Here is a 20,818-nt window from a genome sequence, read left to right as displayed (position 1 = left end):
ACTCAGCATCATCCAGGTTACCTGGCCTGAAAAGAAAACATCATGTCGTGTTCATCTGAAAAGAGGTGAGTGTGGTTCTGAAGTCAAATAATTCAGTTTGACCCAAGAGTAATTAATCTATGTCAGTGTTTATGTGAGGGACCCAAACACTTTGCCTGGCCCTCAAACTTACTTGTCTCTCTGCTTTTAAAATCAAATCAATCAAGATTCCCCATGCAGGACAATTGTGGAATGAAGAGACAATGGAGTGGAATGGAGAGAAGCAGGATTGATAGTTTCAGTGTATTTTTTGACAGGTTTCTGCAGTATTCTGTGTGTGACTCATAAAATCTCTAAGCTTCATTAAAAAAAAGGATCGTTGCTGAAGTCAGACCTCTCTTCAAGCTGCATGTCCTGCACCCCAGCCCCAAATGGTTTGCTATGTACAACAGAATGAATATTAATGAGAAAGAAACCATCACAGACAAGGGCAAGAAATACACCAGTAAAATCATCCATAGATCAACTTCAGGTGAATATTATTGTTTTGTAATGCAAATGTGCAGTGACAAATTAAGTCTTGTGGCTGGGAAAGCTGACTAGTGAACATGTGAAATAGTGCTGAACAAAATATCAGCTCATGGCAGAAGAATTTTCTCCCCCGCAAATTGTCTAATTTATGCAGAAAACTTCGGTAAGCTTATGACTAAGGGATGCATGCATGAACATGTGGAGAGTTAGACATAGAAACCACCTGTAGGTAATATTTGAATCCACAGTAGAACAATAAACCACTAAACACTGAGCAAAAGAGATAAGAGGCCTGCAGTGAAGCCTGAAGCTGAGAAACAATGTAGTAACAAATAACCATGGGTAAAACTGGAGAGAGGATTAAAAGGAAACTGGATGCTGTTGATGCACATAAGAGAGCATGCAAGTAAACAGGCCAATAAAATAGCCTGGTGATAATAGATAATTCAGCAGTAGCAACTCTAGCTTTTGTGTCCTAAGAGAGTTCCTCATTGAAAAGCATTACTTGAACTGCAAAACATCAATTAAATTTGATTGGGAGAACAGCAGTAAAGCTGGTAGAAGTATATGTGACATTGATGTCAGCTTGTTGACTAACCTCAGGCACTAAATAAAGAATGCTATAATTACTATTCAAAAATTGTTACTGGTAGCCTGAAGTTTTGTATTACAGCATGGATTAACAGTGTGGCATTTGCTGGTAATCCTACATTAGTAGAAGTCATCATTAGAAATGATGCAGCCAGAATCCGGTGCCAGAACCTTCAGTGTGTTTCGCGTCATATGTGTCACAGTCATTACCGATTTCAGATCAGAGTAACAATAAAGATCTGGGCTTGAATTGTGACAGATTTTCCCCAAGGTTTTCGGGGGAGATTATAAAAACGGAAACCAACAGCATTACTAAACCAGCCCAGCTTGCAGCTAATCTAGATGTTTGTTCAATTTCAATATTAATTGGTGCCCCCTTATTATCTGGCCAAGGCATGCTGTTTCCGCTAGCTGATAGAAGTGAGCCACGCTCATTTTTGGGCCCCTCTTGTGGTGTAGTGGTAGTGTCCACACCCCTGAACAAGGAGGCCTAGGTTCAAGTTCTGCCTGCTCCAGAGGTGTTTATCTGAACATCTCTGAACAGTTTGATTAGGAAAGATAAGCTAAATATATGTGTTCATCAATCAGCATAATGATTCTAATGGCCCTTAATTTTCCATGGCCAAATAGTTGTGTCTGAAATGAACAAAGAACTGCAGATGCTGGAGATCTGAAAGATAAACAGTAATTGCTGCATAAACTCAGCCAGACAGGCACCATTTTTGGACAGAAACTGCACTTAATGTGCCGAATTAACAATTGGGAAAAAGAACTTGGAAGTGTTAACTCTATTGTCTCTCTTCAGATGCAGCCAAACCTGTTGAGTTTCTCTCGCAATTTCCATTTTTGTTAGAAATTTTTAAGCTAATATGAGAGTTGTGGTTGGGGACTCCCAATTATAGCAGACTCTGAAAAGAATTGTCTGGGGAATTGAAAATTCTGCTGGACAATTCCCCTGTACCTGGAGCACCCCAAAAGTATCCATTTAAATCAAAGGATTTGGAGGGTTGCACTGAAGTTAAGTATTTAATTACTCTGGAAAAAGTCTAAGCAGAAAGCCTAACTCTGACTATAAAACAGAAACCCCCCAACTTCTCCTGCACATCACCCGCATAAGCACCTTCCCCAGAGACTGAGCTGACAGCACTTTCCACCAGGGACCCGACAGCATTGTCACCGGAGCCACAGTCTCTTCTGCCCAGGACCCAACAACCCCTCAGGAAACTGATTCCCCCCATTCCACCCAATTTTCCAAGCCCAGCACAACTTCCACCAGCTCCAGACCAACCCCACGCCCCCACCGCCCCAGCCCATTCCCACAATCAGACCCATTTCCACCTCCTCAATTCCAGACTCAACTCCGCTCCTACCCTTCTGCTGGACCCAACTACCCTCCTTCCCCCGCTCCAGACCAGACTCATGCTGCCTGATACCACTGCCCCTCCAGGACCCTAGATCCACTCCTATTTGCATAGCGACTGAACATGCCCACTTGCCCCCACGCTGACAGACCCAATATCTCCCACCCATCTGGGCACTCCATCAATTACCAATTCACCTTCCACTTTTGGCATCCTACCATCTGGAAAAGTACCTACATGGCATCCTACCATCTGGAAAAGTACCTACATGGTATCCTACACCCCTGACATCCTGGCCATTATCTACTTGACATTCTACCTAATTGCCATCCTAGCTCCCTGCTCTCCGGGCACCTTACCCGTCCTTCAGCTGTCAAAGTGGCTTTCTGTGATTTTTGACCGTTGGCTTTAAGAATATAGCCACCGATTGCTGTGAAAACAGGTCATGGTTCATCTTTCTCCGATGCGCTACCAAACTGCTGGCAGAATGGATTCATGTCTCTACATTTCCGAAGGAGTCCTGATCAGAATCTCCTGTCAGAAATGTGGACCTCTTTAGTGTTGTTCATAAAAAGAGTAGAATAGCAATCTTCAGGAGATTTCTCCTTCTTTAAAATATGTTGTGTAATCACAAATGAATATCCTGGTATTTAATGCCAAACCAAACAAAGAATTTGAGTTGGGAAATTTCAGTTGGAGGCAGCCATGAAAACTGATTAAAAGGCCCACCTCACCCTTCTGGTACTCAGTACATGATTGAAAGGTTCAACTTCTGGAATGGGGACTGTCTAGCAGCCCTGCCCTTACTGTTGTCACAATGAGATGCTTCCAATGATCCATTGGCCTCCTCCTGTGCTGTAAAATTCTATTTTGCGATGATACATTATCTAAATTTATCAGAGTGCTGATTGAACACATTCATATTGCCTGCAAGAAGCATGAACAATTATAAATGCAATTTTATCTCTATCTAATGACACATTTCTATATTTTTTCTGACATACACCATCATAGCGCCAATTTATGTTACAATAAACTTCATACGAGCTGTTAAGACAGTCTGGTATCATTTTAGTATTCTAATCTGTCATATCATGAGCACTGGTATGAATTGGGCTGCTGGTGAGGGGATGAATAAATAGAAATTAAGACTTCTTTTGCAACAGGAATAAAATCAACACCAGTGAGGGTAGTGAAATCTCACATGGCTCAGTATCATTTGAATAATTTGGACATAGTTACTGAAATTCTCATCTGTTATACTGTATTTTTAGCTGAACTTATCATTCTTTTGATTAGAATCAGAGAAGTCTAATTATTGTCTGTCTTGCTTTGGCCCATGATTGTTTGATTAATTGCTTACGTAAATGGCATGATTGGCTGTTCGATGTTTGACAGAGCAGCTAGTATGGCATGTCAGACTAGTTAGAGCATTGACAGTATTTGGGTTTTGCTTTAGGGATTAATCTTTCACCAAATGATCAAATGGAGTGCAAAAGTCCAGCAGGAATTCTGCCTTAGAACCCAAGATCGTTTTTAGTTCTATCTTCAAATATGGAATGAGTTGCCAGAGGAGGTGGCGGAGTCTGGTACAATTATAGATAAAATAAAAGGCATCTGATTAGTTACATGAATAGGGAAGGTTTAGATGTGTATAGTCCAAATGCTGGCAAATAGGACTAGATTAATTTAGGATATCTGGTCAGCATGGATAAATTGGACCAAAGGTCTATTTCCAAGCTATACATCTCTCTGACTCTATGATAAACCAAGTCCAAACAATCCATACTGGATTTTATTAAACATTTTTTTAAAGAGTTAAGTTGTTTCAGAGAGATGGCTGAAGACTATAGTATTGTAATGCATATATAATATAGGAGATCTTGGGAGCTTTCTGTTTCTGTAATGGCAGCAAGTGTCTGTTTTCTTGCAGATGTGCTCAAAGTTTATGAACTTGAGGAAATTTGACACAATTATGTCAAATTCTAGTAGCTAAAGGATTGTTAGAATACACAATCAGGAAATAGTCAATGAACCAGAATGGAAAAGCAATATTGGTAACTATCTACTGGGATATGACAAGTAGACAGGAAGCAGTGTAGAAGTCCTGAGACTGTTGAAGAAACAAAATACACTGAAAATAGAAGGGAATAAGAACAGAATAAGATAGGAAAAAGCCTGGAAAATGGACTTGTGGTAGATAATGAGGACAGAGGAAGAGGGTCATTAATGGCTACACCATATGTTGAATAAAATAAATGCTCACTCAGAAGAGCATAAGCTAATTCAGGATAGTCAGCATGGTTTTATAAAAGGCAAACTATTTATGAAAATTTTGATTGTGATTTTTAAAGTGAGAGTAAAGTGCATTAAGAAAGGAAATGCAGAAATTATCCAGAGATGGCAGGAACTGCAGATGCTGGAGAATCTGAGCTAACAAGTTGTAGAGCTGACGGACACAGCAGGCCAAGCAGCATCAGAGGAGCAGGAAGGCTGACGTGTGGCCTGCTGTGTTCATCCAGCTCTAAACTTTGTTATCACAGAAATTATCCAAGTTGATTTGCAAAAGATGTTCTGTAAGGACTGCATCGGAAGCTTATTAATAAAATTTAGGAATTTGACACTATGAAAAGGTGGCAGCATAGACAGGAAGATGTTTAAAGGACTTTAAATGAAGATTAATGGCCAATGAAGTTTGTGGCTGGAAGAATGTAAATTGCATTTGGCAGGTATCAGCATGTGACTATTTATTCTACTTGATATTTATCGACTTGAATTTTTGATTAGTGGGAACATAGTATGGGAATTTTTAAAAAGTGGACTAATATAAAAGACATGGTTTGTTATGAAAATAATTTCCTGCAATGAAATCAATGTGAACTATGTCAGAATAAATTTAATTTCCAGGTATGGTAGTGCATTTACTTGTCGGAAAAGTTGATTACAGATCTAAAAGCTATCTGTTGATGTATTTTTTTTATTGGTGAGTTATATGCATAGCATTTTTGGCACTAAATACCATCTTCCAACAGTTCTGCTATTTTCGCAATTCCAGAAGATCTTCATGAAGTGAATTGATTTGATCTTGATTTCTCCCTAAGAATAAACAATACAATCATCTGCAGTAATTTCGCTCTGTTTCTTAATTTATAGGGAATGTTGTTTATGTATGTCAAGCAGATCAAAGCTCCCAACGCAGGTAGCTCAATGGTTAGCACTGCTGCCTCACAGCTTAGGGGACCTGGGTTCAATTCCAGGCCTCAGGCTGTATCTGTGTGGAGTTTGCACATTTTCCCTGTGTCTATGTGGGTTTTCTCCACGTGCTCCAGTTTCCTCTCACAGTCCAAAGATGTGCATGCTCAGTTGATTGGCCATGCTAAATTGCCCATAGTGTTCAGGGATGTGTAGATTAGGTGGATTATAGGGGTGTAAGTCTGGGTGGGATGCTCTGACTGTCAGTGTGGACTTGTTGGGCCAAAGGGCCTGTTTCCAAGATTCAATGAGCTATGATGAATGGTTCCCCGGTGCATTGTGGAGAGGACAGTTTGAGAAGAACATGATTCCCTATCACACACAACTCTTTACCTTCTGTTGGTATTGAAATGATGAATCTATTTTAAAAATGCACACTTCGTGCACCCCCACCCTGGATTCCATAGCCATGGACTCTTGGAAAAGAACTTTCCATAAGGAAATTTGTCAACGGCATTTTAGAAATCCAGTATTGACATGTGAGCAGTTTTCTCTTTTAAAACTTGAAGATAGGTTAACAAGCCTGTAAAAGTTGTATTTCAGTTGATCTTTCTTGCACAGAAACTTTGCCTCCTACCAGATATCATGAGCTTAAAAGTGTTTCATAATATGACAATGAATGATATGTCCAAACAATTCACAAATGTTGTCAATAAGTCTATAAAACCTAAGCTCCAATGTTCTATCATTCACCACATGACTATTTGAATTCTGATAATGTCTGCCATCACTCTGAATATGTGATGCTGTCCTCTAAGATAGTAAGATATAGCTTTATGCAGAAAATTAGCAGAATTGAAATTATGTTCAGATATTTTTAGCCCAGATGTGAATTTATTATCCTGAATTTTCCCATTTACAGGCAAAGTGTATTGTGAGTGAGATTCAAGGTGCTTGATCCACAATGCCTTGTGGAGACTTTTCTCTCACAATCTTCCATTCATCTTCCCATTCATTATATGTCTGACTCCAGAGCACTCATCTTGTGGAATCACATTACAGGAGAAGTAGAATTGTGTATTTGCACTAGACCCATTCAATGTTTACACCACTGACACTCTATTAAAAGCTCAGCTATGCACTATTTCAAATTGTACCAAATTCTAAGGAAATGGCCAAGGGGGCTATGAAGCTGGATTAAAGTTTAAAGAAGTTCACCATTGATATCAGCACTCTGCTATTTCTGGCCAGTGTGCTTCTAACTGTTTTCCTAGTAAGATTGGTGAGCAGTGAGGAAAGCCAGCTCCAGCACAGTACATGTCTGCTGGATGTATGCATAGACCTGTATGCCATCACTGTAAATATAGGTGTTCAGCATTGATAGCTAGGTGGGATGGGATGAGCGAGCTCAACCTCACTCTATATGCCCGTTCTCCTTAGGGAGACAGTTTGGTGTTAACAGGCACCCGCAGGCAGCAGTCCCTGCACACAGGATGCTGAGAAGCTTCTTCTGCTCAGGCACTGTAAATGTGCTTAGCCCCTTCACCAGTCCAATCTAAAAAGTTATGGACTGAAAACATAACCAGGTTCATGTGACATTTTCACTAAGCCTTGGCTACTTGTAATATAACCAACAGAAAGTTACACACTTAAACAAAGTCAAAGTCTAGTTGATTCATCTTGGGAGCAGGTTTCAATTTCTTTCTTTTTGGGTCCTTGGATTGGGACGCATTGATCCATCTGGCATGGCCCAGCCAGACAATGTCCTGATCTTCACCTTCACCTTCAGCTTCAGATGTTTTCTGGCCATCCCCCATATCCTGAACATCTAAAACAGCTCCTGTTGACATTTCTTATTGTGAAGGGCACAGCATGTTACAATGTTGAGCACCCTTTCTCAATTACACTGCAAGGCTCTTCTAGAGGGGTCCCGGCATCAAAACCCATCTTAAAGTGGTTGACGGTCTGCTCTACTATGATCCAGAACAAAAACAAAGTTGCTGGAAAAGCTCAGCAGGTCTGGCAGTATATGTGAAGGAGAAAACAAAGTTAACGTTTTGCGTCCAGTGACCCTTCCTCAGAACTGATGGTGGCTGGGAAAACATCAGTTTATATGCAGAAAATAGGGAGGTGAGTGGGGTGGGGAGTAAAGGATAGGATAGAGCCCAAAGAGAGAGAAAGACAGTTGGACAGACAAAGGAGTTGCTCACGATCAGGCCAGGAGGGTGATTAGTTGTTAGTGGGGACTGTTAGTGAATAACAACAGGGAGTGCGTAATGGCAGGCTGTGTGGTAACAAGGCCTGGTGTGTGGGGTGGGGCTGATACATGGGAACGTTTAAGCCCTAAAATTATTGAACTCGATATTGAGTCCGGAGGGCTGTAGGGTCCCCAAGCAGAAAACGAGGTGTTGTTTCTCCAGCTTGTGTTGAGCTTCGCTGGAACACTATAGCAAGCCTGAGACAGAGATGTTGGCCAGAGAGCAAGGTGGTGCATTGAAGTGGCAGGCAACAGGTAGTTCAGGGTCTTTTTTGCAAGCAGAACAAGACGGTCTGCAAAGTGGACACACAGTCTATGCTTCATTTCCCCAATGTAGAGAAGACCACATTGTGAGCAGCGAATGCAGTAGACTAGATTCTGGGAAGTGCAGGTGAAGTGTTGCTTCACCTGGAGGGTATGTTTGGGCCCTTGATACTGGGGAGGGAGGAGGTAAATGGGCAGGTGTTGCTCCTTCACCAGTTACAGGGGAAGGTGCTATAGGGCTGTGGGGTGGTGTTGGGGGGAAGGAAGTATGGACCAGGGTGTCCAGAAGGTAACAGTCCCTGTGGAAGGCAGACAAGGGTGGGAAGGGGAATATGTGTCTGGCGATGGCATCTTGTTGGAGGTGGTGGAAATAGCATCTAATGATCTTCTAGATGTGGATGCTGGTGGGATGGTAGGTGAGGGTAAGGGGAACCCTATCGCTGTTGCAGGAGGGAAGAGAAGGGGTGAAGACAGAAGCGTGGGAGATGGGTCGGACGTGGTTGAGAGCCCTGTCGAAAATGGAGCTGCGGAATCCTCGGTTGAGGAAGAAAGTGGACATTTCGGAGGCTCCCTTGTCAAAGTTGGCCTCATCTGAACATATGTGATGGAGATGGAGGGACTGAGAGAATGGGATGGAGTCTTCACAGGAAGTAGGGTGTGAAGATGTTTAGTCTAGATAGCTGTGAGAGTCAGTGGGTTTGTAATGGATATTAGTGGCCAGTCTATCCCCAGAAATGGAAATAGAAATGTTGAGGAAGGGAAGGGAGGAGTCAGAGATAGACCAGGTGAAAGTGAGGGCAGGGTGGAAATTGGAGGCGAAATTGATGAAGTTTTCCAATTCCAGATGAGAGAGGGAAGCAGCACCAGTGGTATCATCGATATGTCAGAAGAAGAGTTGTGAATGGGGGTTGGATTAGGACTAGTACAATGAGTGTTCCATATACCCCACGAAGAGACAGGCATAACAAGGGCCCATGCAGGTACCCATGGCAACCCCTCTTACCTGAAGAAAATGAGAGGAGTTGAAAGAGATTTTGTTGAGGGTGTGAACAACCTCGACCAAGTGGACGAGTGTGTGGTGGGTGGGGATGGTTCAGGTCTTTGCTCCAGGAAGAAGCAGAGACCTCGAAGACCCTCCTTTTGGGGCATGGACATGTAAATGGATTGCACATCCCCAGTAAAGAAAAGGTAGCTGAAACTGGTAAACTGGAAGTTTTGAAACCAGCATAAGGTGCCAGATGAAGCATGGGTGTATGTGGGTAGGGATTGGACGGGGGGGGGGGGGGGTGGGGTGGTGTAGAAGAATGAGTCAAGGTAGGAGGAGATAAGTTCTGTGGGGTAGGAGCAGGCTGAAACAATGGTTCTACCTGGACAGTCCTATTTGTGGATTTTTGGCAGGAGATAGAAACGAGTTGTGCGGGGTTGGGGGTCTATTGGCTTGAAGGCGGAATGGGGGAGATCACTGGATGAAATGAGATCCATAACTATAGTGAATAGAATGGCCTGAAGTGTCATGGTGGGGTCATGGCCCGGGGAAGGTAGGAGGAGGTATCTGAGAGTTGGCGCTCAACCTATGCAAGGTAGAGGTCAGTACGCCAGACTACAACAGCACCACCCTTATCGGCAGGCTTTTCACTTGGATCAAGCTGTGATGCTGGGGAATCCCACTGCCCAAGCTGCTTGACAATTCTCACCAGAGGGAAGGTAAAGACAATGTATCAGTGGGGATGCATTTATTGATCAAGAATTGTGAGATATCACACAGATGTCTATATGCTCCTTGACACACCAGAATAAGCACAGGTCCAGCTCCACCAGGCGATGCTAGACCTAGAGATCTTTACTGTGAGCTAGCACTGGGCTTCTGAGCTCTGTAGATAATGCGGTAAGGCCCGTAGATACAGGATCATGTCATCTATCTTCAGCAGTTGCTTCACCTTCTGGAGACTTTGCATTAGCTGCTGTGGGCTCCTTTTCATGCTGGGCTTGCTGATGATATTGAAAGTGATCTCTCCCTTGATCAGGAAAAGACACCTGTGCCCATAAGAGACCATTTCCTTTCATACTTACAGGTCAGTGTGTGAATATGGTAGCTCCACAGCGTTGTCTTCAAGTGATGGCTATGGAATGTCTTTGAAAAATACCAAGCTCAGGTGACACTTTCAGTTAATGTCTGGGCACATTTGCTTATCAGACATGACAAGGAGGAAATTAGGATAAACAATGTAATGATCACAATTGCTTGAAACCATAATTTGTAATGTGTATTCTTGTACAATCATTAAGCTGCTAAATAAGTGCAATTTGATGTCAGATGGACAGCAGCATTGAGTCAGTGGAAGCATTGTTAATTTGCCCCTAGAATTGCCTCAAAATCAAAACAATTGATTGTCCACCCTCAAAGAGAAAGCAGTAACTTACTCAACCCAATCTGTATGGGATAGCAACTATTTTGTATTGTTAATGCGCACTTTCCCCTGGACACCATGGACTGCCCTGATAAACTCACTAACCATTAATACCTAGACCCTCAGGACTGACTGTGGACCAGCTCTGGGCTGACTTTTCAGAACTGCGCAATGTTTGACCATATTGATTGTTGGCAAAAAAAAATCTGGTTCACTAATGTCCTTCAGAGAAGAAAACTGCCATCCTTACCTGGTCTGGCCTAAATGTGACTCCAGGGCCATAGCAATATGGGTGACTCAAGTGCTCTCTGGGCAGTTGGGAATGGATAATGAATGCTGGCCTAGCCAGTGATGCTGTCTTCCCATGAATGAATTTTAAAAAAGCTGTTTGCCTCTCTGAAATAAGTGGAGCCAGCTTGACTTCATTGACTATGAGGTTCTTTATTAGAGTTGGTAGACTGGGCCAATCAGGAAAGCACTGGCTGACCAATATGACCAGGGGAGTAGAATTCTCTCAGTGTACTGGGCCCAAGTAAATATAGGATGACTAGGTGGCACAGAAGCTTGTAAGTAATAGGTGTCCCTGAGCTGCAAAGTGATGTGTAGCAGTGTTGAAGTTGTGATTCTAATGGTAGGTATGGTGATGCAAAGGGTCTGGTACTTTAGTCAATGCTAACATGCACCATTGAAGAGTGGAGAGGAGATTGGTATCCATGGAGCATGCAGGGACAGTGTGGTGAAGACAGAGTTGGGGGAAGGGCTGGAGAAGCAAGCACTGCCACTAATAGGGTACTGCTCTGACGTTCATGTTGGGAATAGAAGCTGTCTAGGAGAATTCAAAGTGGTGGCACTTGGGCGAATGATGAGATGCAAATAAAGGAAATCAGATACTTACCACTTAATATTAAGATTCTGAACTTGTCACATATTTTTATGGGAATATCAGGAAATCTTTTCTCCATGACACAATTGTAATTTATTTTTGCTGTACTTTCTCCAACTTCCCCTGCTTGCCCATGCTGCCGGAGAACTGAAAATTTAGTCCATTATTAAAATCAGGCTTTTTTTCCCTATTCCATGTAATGTTAGTCACAATATAAAAGCAGTCATTTCTGACTGAGGCTTGGAGCAGTGAGACATGAGCAGCATTCCGTACAGCTAACTGAAACATGTTGCCATTTTCTCTTTCTTCAGGCACATTTTCTGGGAGATAATGTCTGCTCTAGCGTTGATGTATTTCCCATTAGTAACAAAGTGTTTTATTTGTTTTAAATGACTAGCTTTATTTACTTTTAATAGAGTTTTTTTTTCCATGTGAAGTAAGCTTTGGTCCAGAACTGCCATGCAGTATATCTGTCTGTGTTTTGTTCAGGTTTATATATGACCTTTTAGGAGTTATTGTAAATGTCTGAAAAGAACATGAATTCTATTGCCAGAAACTGTGGCTGTGCAAATCAAAAATCCATCAAGGCTGTTAGGAAACAAGTGAAAGAACAAAGTTTTATCCTTTGTTTAAAGTTCATTTTCAGGATAAAAACTAAGGAAGGACAGGGCCTTCCGGAGAGACCACTCTCTCCGTGACTCCCTTGTTCGCTCCACACTGCCCTCCAACCCCACCACACCCGGCACCTTCCCCTGCAACCGCAGGAAATGCTACACTTGCCCCCACACGTCCTCCCTCACCCCCATCCCAGGCCCCAAGATGACTTTCCATATTAAGCAGAGGTTCACCTGCACATCTGCCAATGTGGTATACTGTATGCATTGTGCCCGGTGTGGCTTCCTCTACATTGGGGAAACCAAGCGGAGGCTTGGGGACCGCTTTGCAGAACACCTCCGCTCGGTTCGCAATAAACAACTGCACCTCCCAGTCGCAAACCATTTCCACTCCCCCTCCCATTCTTCAGACGACATGTCCATCATGGGCCTCCTGCAGTGTCACAAGGATGCCACCCGAAGGTTGCAGGAACAGCAACTCATATTCCGCTTGGGAACCCTGCAGCCCAATGGTATCAATGTGGACTTCACAAGCTTCAAAATCTCCCCATCCCCCACCGCATCCCAAAACCAGCCCAGTTTGTCTCCTCCCCCCACTGCATCACACAACCAGCCCAGCTCATCTCCTCCCCCCACTGCATCCCAGAACCAGTCCAACCTGTCTCTGCCTCCATAACCTGTTCTTCCTCTCACCCATCCCTTCCTCCCACCTCAAGCCGCACCTCCATTTCCTACCTACTAACCTCATCCCACCTCCTTGACCTGTCCATCTTCCCTGGACTGACCTATCCCCTCCCTACCTCCCCACCTATACTCTCCTCTCCACCTATCTTCTTTTCTCTCCATCTTCGGTCCGCCTCCCCCTCTCTCCCTATTTATTCCAGAACCCTCACCCCATCCCCCTCTCTGATGAAGGGTCTAGGCCCGAAACGTCAGCTTTTGTGCTCCTGAGATGTTGCTTGGCCTGCTGCGTTCATCCAGCTCCACACTTTCTTATCTAAGGAAGGAAAGGCCTTTGTTTTATCATTATCTGCCTAAATTTGTTATACCCTTCTTGGAAAATGATCAATCTATTTTAAAATAAACATATACTATGCCTTTATATTTTACCAGCATGGGATCCACTGTCAAATTTGATTTTCTGTTTCCTCATTGACAAATGCAGAGCTTAGTTTAGGATACTCAAGCACAGAATGAGAAATAAATAGCAGGCAGGCAATGCAGAAAATTTCCAGTAGTTTGTTGCTTATTTATACCTTAAAACTAGGTATGTCGCAACGTTCCCAATAATTAACTATGTGTTTACTTTTTGGTTGCACAAAGATTTGTATATTTTTGAAGAAGCTGCATTTTGATCCATTTACAGGACATCTGGCAATAGGTGTCAATGAAAACAAAATACTTCCTGTAATGGGATTTGAACTGGTTCATTGTAGTGCTTTGACATTGAACTAAGAGTGGAGAAAGCAACTGACACATAGACCACCAGAAAATTTGCAGGCAGTGAAATCATGCTCACACAGTTTTTGATTTTATATTTGATGGACACAGCGTGAAACCAAAATAGAAAGCCAGCTCTTATTTTCTCTGAAGCTTCCACTAACATTGACAGTTTCTCTTCACTGGCTGCAAAATCTTGCATCCTGACCTCAGTGTATGTATAACATTGGGTTTGAACATGTGAATGGCCCAAAGATCATAAAACAAAGATTCTTCATTTCTGTAGCATCAGCTCATTACAAACGGGAAGGGAAGTAAATGATAAACAAGAGACTATTTATACTGTGTATATAACATGACCTTGTGGGTTACATTGTCTATATGGTTCCTTTGCATGACTCCTCTCCCTTTCCGTCAGTCCTCTCCAATACTATCACCATTAGGTAGCAGTAATAAAGTGGGGCAGATATAGCAGTTGAATGGACTCTTGCTGGAAGGTTCCAAACAGGCATATAGTGTACCTTCAGAATAGTTATCTCAGTAGGTCTTCATTAGTGACCCATTTATTTGTGGTGTTTGGGATATTGAGAATTATGCCTCATTGGCTGACAAGATATTTAGTTTGTATAGATCTCAGACTCCTTTGGAAGAGAGAAATCCATTCAACTTATTAAATTAGGACAGTTATTTCCATTTCCTCAAACTTATATCCTGACCTACTATGCTGTTGGCATCTTTCCACTGAACAATGGAAAATTGTGTTGAAGGCAAGCACATGGCAGAAACCCAAATTCCATTTAATGGTTCAAAATGTTCTTCTCAATCAATTGAAATTACATTTATTTCCTTGCATCAAGAATTTCTGTCAGAAAGAGGCATCAATATTGTTGGTGAATAGAAATAAAAAAAACTGAGAAAGATTTCAAAATGCATCTTAAGAACATTAAAAACATATAAATGCTTTTACAGTACCTTTTGAAGTGTCTTTAGCAGCAGAGAATAGTTTACAGTAGAAACAAAACAAGGGGACTAGGTAGGACTAAACTGTAGCTGCATGCCATAGAAGTGCCCGGCAATGACCATCACCAACATGAGATGATCTCAGGCAGTTCACCAACACCTTCCCAAGGGCAAATAGGAAGGAGAAACAAATTAGCCAGCGACACCTAAATCCATTGAAAGAAAGGCAAAAAAGACAATATTTTCAGTACGAGGGCCAGGACGTAAACTTGATGTTTTCTGGTTGTAAGAATCTTTGATTATATTTATTTGTTTAAAATCATTTTATGTTCTGATGGACATGGATGACAGTATTAATCAGCCATTAATCTCCCTATTGCATCAGAATATCTCTGTTGTTTGTGAAAATGGTCTATAATATAAAAATTAAGCCATTATGTTACCCTTGTAATTGAGTTCCTGTATATCTCATTTATCTCCGAGTAACGTGGAGATAGTTCAAATTTTGAACTGTTTATTTACCTGATTTAAAACATCATAGAACTTTACACAACTTCTAATATATACACAGTCATTGCTAAAAGCAGCATGTTTAAGCACCTTGGTTCCAAGTCTGATGTTAGCAACAAACTGAAATCCTCCAAAGCCACATGGCTAAATTGCAGACTAAATATACACACCCTGCCGGAATGCTGATGCCAAAACAATCTGACTCCCCTTTGGTGTTTTCCAACTGATCTGACTGCTTTTGCAACCTGTAATGCTCATCTTTCTGTAGCATACAGATCATGTTCAGAGGGATTCCCATTGGGAACCCCATTGTGTAAACTTCAGCTCATAGCTCAGTATCTCTTTTGAAATGAGAGATTTGCCAAGAGCAGTGCAAAATCTAGGTGAAGATTTCCTGAATCTAAGAGTGAAAACATTTTGTAATACCTGCATTCAGTTCCCTGCAGCCCAAAAGCACTCTTAAATTCAGCTCTATCACTCAAGCAATACTATCATAGTGAACAGGCCCTGATACATTTTAAACAATATTTGGTATTCTCAAGCGCAAATAGGAAGGCAGTAGTTGTAATATTTTGGGCAGTCAACATCATTTACCATTTTCAGCCTGCCAGTGTGCAGGTCATGCTTTTTGTGAAATAGAACAGAATTTGTCCAAAGGTATAACTCTAGATGAAACATTGGCAAAAATTGTTCAGTCAAAAACTGCTGGGTCCACAAAGGTTAAGTTGGCAATTTAATAATATTAGTGTCTCTTCAAACCCAGAGGTTTTATGCTGTAATTTTTACCATGGCTTTTGTTATTGATCATGAAATTCATTGTGTGGAACCTATGGTAAATGTAGATATTTCACGGTGTCTATATTGAAACATTTCACTGCACAGTCCATAACCACATAATTGAATGGAACAATATTACCACCAGTTTATAATAAAATTCTCAGCAATAATCTGTAATTATAATGTGAAAGCATACATTGATGTTCCTTTTTGGTATGTAACAGAGTAATTGCTTGAACAATCAGTATCTGAAAATATGGTAATTAAACAATTGAGTAGATCCCAGATTTGCTGGATAGGATTACAGAAAAAGCAAGAAATAAAACCATAGATACAGGCAGTATTATGACCAACTAGAATAGTGTGCTGTAAATCAAGCCCTACAATTCCGGGAGCCATAACAAATACTAAAGTTTTATTTTTAAGTTACTCACTATACCCTCATTTTACCGGGCTTTCAGAAAAAGGCTGATAGAAAGCACAAGATAATAAAATGTGAGGCTGGATGAACACAGCAGGCCAAGCAGCATCTCAGGAGCACCTGTGCTCCTGAGATGCTGCTTGGCCTGCTGTGTTCATCCAGCCTCACATTTTATTATCTTGGAATCTCCAGCATCTGCAGTTCCCATTATCTCTGATAGAAAGCACAAACCATGTTTCTATACTCAACAATAATTATTATTTACTACGGGTAATTAGTATATAGCTATAAGTAAACAGATATAAACCACTGGTGTACAGAACTACAACTACAACGAAAACTCTAGTCCCCTTATAAGCTTCCCATTTTCCACACATACAGGGAAAATAGATTCTTGGTAGAGATCGACAAAAACTGCAAAGTCAGTTCAGCTGCCTTTGCTTCCCATTTCCAACATTGAGATTATTCTATTTGGCTACTCAGGCTTTGTATTCAACTGTCTTTTTTTCTGAATATTTCCATTGGCTTGTAAAAAGTACAGTGGACTGATTCACTTGGAAAATGTTGCTAATTTATCAATTCAAAAGACACAGCTCACAGTAGCTGCACAAGGAAAGGCAACTAGTTTTCTTCGAGTTTTAAGTGAGGTTTAGTTTACTGCAGAGAACAGGCTATCTATCAGTTTCTTACCTTCTCGTCATGTGTTTGGAAGCCCTCTATTCCCTAAAAATAGACTTCCATCCTCCTTTTCGCTTCATCCATGAAAATTTCAGTGACAGCATCTGAAAGCTTGGGGACACATGGCTTCCCATCGTGAACTATTATTCTCCACTTCCTAGGTCAAATTCCATTGCAAAGCAATTTTCAATACCAGCTGCAGCCACAATGCACCCCCTTTTATAAAAGAAGCAGCCTAGTTTTTAGCATAGCATGCCTCTGAAAAGTGCAAATTGGTACCAACACCCACGCTGTTGGTGTTTACTTGAAGCAATTTGGGAAATCCAGATTACATTCAGAAATTATAGTAATTAAGCAGTAGCATGGAGTTGATGCACTGCCTGCATTCCACTCAATGGGCACATATCAGTCATGCATCATGATCACTGTTTCAGAGATAGTAGGAACTGCAGATGCTGGAGAATCTGAGATAACAAGGTGTCGAGCTGGATGAACATAGCAAGCCAAGCAGCATCAGAAGAGCAAGAAAAGCTGCTTCTTCTTTCTGAAGAAGGGTCTGGGCCCGAAACATCAGCCTTCCTGCTCCTCTGCTGCTTAGCCTGCTGTGTTCATCCAGCTCTACACCTTGTTATCATGATCACTGTACTTGTTTTGGGGAACTATTGATCTGACTACTACAAACAGTTGATAAATAGCAATAGCTCATGAATGTGAAATGTTTAGAGTGATTGGATGTTGAATGTAAAGGCAAGGTATTTGCTTTTTCAATAATTTGAATTATGAACAATTACATGACTTCAAATCAAGGCTGCCATCCTGATTTCACATTGGATCACTTGAAACTGTGACCAGTATTGACATTGGCAGATTGACTTTTTGAGTTGGCTTCATTTGGTTTGTTATTGTCACATGTACCTAGGTACAGTGAAAAGTTTTGTTTTGCGTTCAGTACAGACAAATCATTCCATACAAAGTGCGTTAGGGTAATCAAAGAGAGCAAACAATACAATGTTATAGCTGCAGAGAAAGTACACAAAGAGCGAGACCAACATCAAGTTTAAAATTTGTGAGGTCCCTCATGTTGCAACATATTTTATTAATAAACAATACTCTAATGGTTTTGCATCTAAAAGCGCATTTCTGGATGTACTAACATCAAAGGCGAATTATCCATATTTGATCTCTGCTTCATGAAAAATTTATCTTCTTTGAGTGCAAAGCCATTGCGTGCCTTGAGAGAGGCAGAGGAATATTCAGCAAATTCCTATTCCGAAATGATTTATGTGAATTGCTGCTACAGCCCACTTCATATCAAGCCCTGATTATCAATCAACAATCCATTTCTCAACTTGAGAACTCTTTGGAATCCCTTTCCCTTCACCCCAACATGAGTGATAGAATTTTCAACTGCCTTACCCAGACTTCCTGGAATTATTTCCTTGAACTTCTCTAAGTCTCTACATGGTGGGTGTCACTAGCCAGGCCAGTGTTTGTTGTCCAAAGGGCAGGAAGAAGTCAACCATATTTCTGTGGGCCTGGAGTCACATGTAGGCTGGACCTGGTAAGGACAGCAGTTTCCCTCCCTAAAATGCAATAGCGAGCCGTATGGGTTTTTCTGATTATCAGCAACAATTCTTCATCATCATTAGCCTCCTAATTCCAGATTTTAAAAATTAAATTCTAATTCCACCATTTGGATCCCCGCAACATTACCTGAGTCTCTGTAAAAATAGTCCACAGTAACACCGCTGGCCTATCATTATTTGGACAAATTTCAATCATGTTCACAAATGTAGCCTTCTTGGTTTGGTATCTATTTTTATGCCAATTTGTAAAATGCCTTGGAACATCTCTTTAGTTTAACAGTATTATTTAAATATAAACCATTATTCATGTTGCTGCCATAGGTGTGTTCACAGCTGTTGGTTCATTTGACTGTGTTAAATATCCTGGGATTATTGAAGGACATTAGAAAAACGTGGAAGAACCCCAGGCAAATTGTAGAATTGGTTCAGTAAAACCCCAGGCATATTTTGAAGATATGGGTATCACAACCTTAAACAAAAACCTGTAATCTTCCTTGGTTGAATAAATTGTATGTCGTCAAAATTATACTGCGTACAAATTGTTCTAGAATATTTGAATGACAGCAATGATTTGGCCCAATACTTTTAATCTAATGCTTTTTCATATTTTAGGGTTTTCTTTAGCATTTCAAGAGGCAGTTTCCTTGAGAAGCAAAAACTATGTGGCATTTTGTAGGTAAAATGCTACTGAGCCACTGACAGATTTGTTGCAGTAATGAATGAAATGTGCTCTGAAATTCTAAGTATCTGACAAGATGTCAGTGGCATTGCTGCAAGCCATTGAATTAGAAAATAAAAGATTGATTGTTGTAACGGATAATTCTTTCAGCACCAATAATTCTGTGTCAGCTGAACAATGGAACTAAATATGTTAAATAATATTTGTCTAATGGTATTGCAGAAAGCAACAAATATTAGGCGATTGGTTAAGCGGGGCTAACCTTTGCCCTTTGTCTTTCTCATTTTATTAACTGTTAGGCAGGTTTTCAAGGCTGATTATCTTAGGAGGTCAGGGTAATGATCCCCAACAGCCTTGATAAGCTTTCTCACTGAGTGGATCCCTTCTAAACTTAACATGCTAAAGTGTCATGTCCTGCACAGTTAGATGCTTCTACAATTAATGGTGTCCCTCCATTGAATAGGACAAGGCCTCAAGTTATTTGCAACTAGCTTTTGTTATTCAAAAATTAATTTAGAAGACCAGTATGATGTTCGAAAGGACCCCAGCTTTCTTTCAGTCAGTATCCAAGTGAGAGTCTTTCTTTAGTGGCCTAACATAATGAATATCAGACAAAACTTCATTTTCTAAACATACACAAAAATAATTGCAGATAACTTAGATCACCTTTATTAGATAGCAGAAAATTGTTTTTTTTGATTGGTACAATGTAATGATATCCATTTTTAACTAGTCCCTCAACCAAAAAGCCACACTCCATATTAATGTCAGATGCAGTGCTTCAAATGAAGCTGTTTCAGAATAGGCTGGTCAAATTGGTCAAAATCCTTGAGGTTACTACATAGTATCAAAATAAGCTAAACAGGAACCTTTGAAGATATGTCAGATGGTATTATTTTTCATTGCTAGTTGAATGATTCACAAATTATAAATTACTTGTATTTCTAAATACACTGTGTGATGTACCATAAATGCCAACTGATTAGGAGTGATGTTCTATTTTGGCTAATTTCTGCTTCTGATAAATTGCTGTCATTTTTGAGGCCACATCACAAGTGAGGAAAGTGTGCGATTTGCAAATGCAGATCTCACGTAGATTGCAACTCTCACCTTCTTTTTCACCAAAGGCGGGAGTCGTGCATTTCTGAGAGGGGATTCCAATTCAGGTTCCTTCATAAATGTGGAGCATTATCTCCATTCTGACAGTTCTCTTGTAGCACTGAGCTGTTGCAGTACGGGAAATTACATCCCCTTATTACAGCCATCAAGTACCATATTCCAAAATGTAAAGATTCTGAAAATCACTTCAGCAGCTGCTGTCAAACAGTAAATACATAAAGGTAAGTGTAATGTTAGGGGGCTTGCAGGGTAGGATGATAGTTGAATGGTGGTGTTCGGTATTAGGTAGGTCAAGTGTCAGGTAGATAGAGTAACTGGTGCCAGGTAAGTTTGGTACCAATTGGTTACAGGTAGGAAGCCTGGTAAGTAGCATTTCAGATGGATAGGGTGCCAGTGTTCCAGTTTGCCAGGTAAGCAGGGTGCCAGCAAGGTAGAATGGAAGAAATGGTGCCAAATGGGTGGGCTGCCAGGATGCAATGTGTCAAGGGGGCAAGGTAGGTCATTGCATTCTACCAAGTGAAAATGGTTAGATATAGTTATTTTAGACTGGATTGAGTTAAGTGGGAAA

The sequence above is a fragment of the Stegostoma tigrinum genome, chromosome 4 (genome assembly GCF_030684315.1).
Source record: "Stegostoma tigrinum isolate sSteTig4 chromosome 4, sSteTig4.hap1, whole genome shotgun sequence".
NCBI classification, from domain to species: Eukaryota; Metazoa; Chordata; class Chondrichthyes; order Orectolobiformes; family Stegostomatidae; genus Stegostoma; species Stegostoma tigrinum.
Note: the sequence above shows the minus strand (reverse complement) of the source record.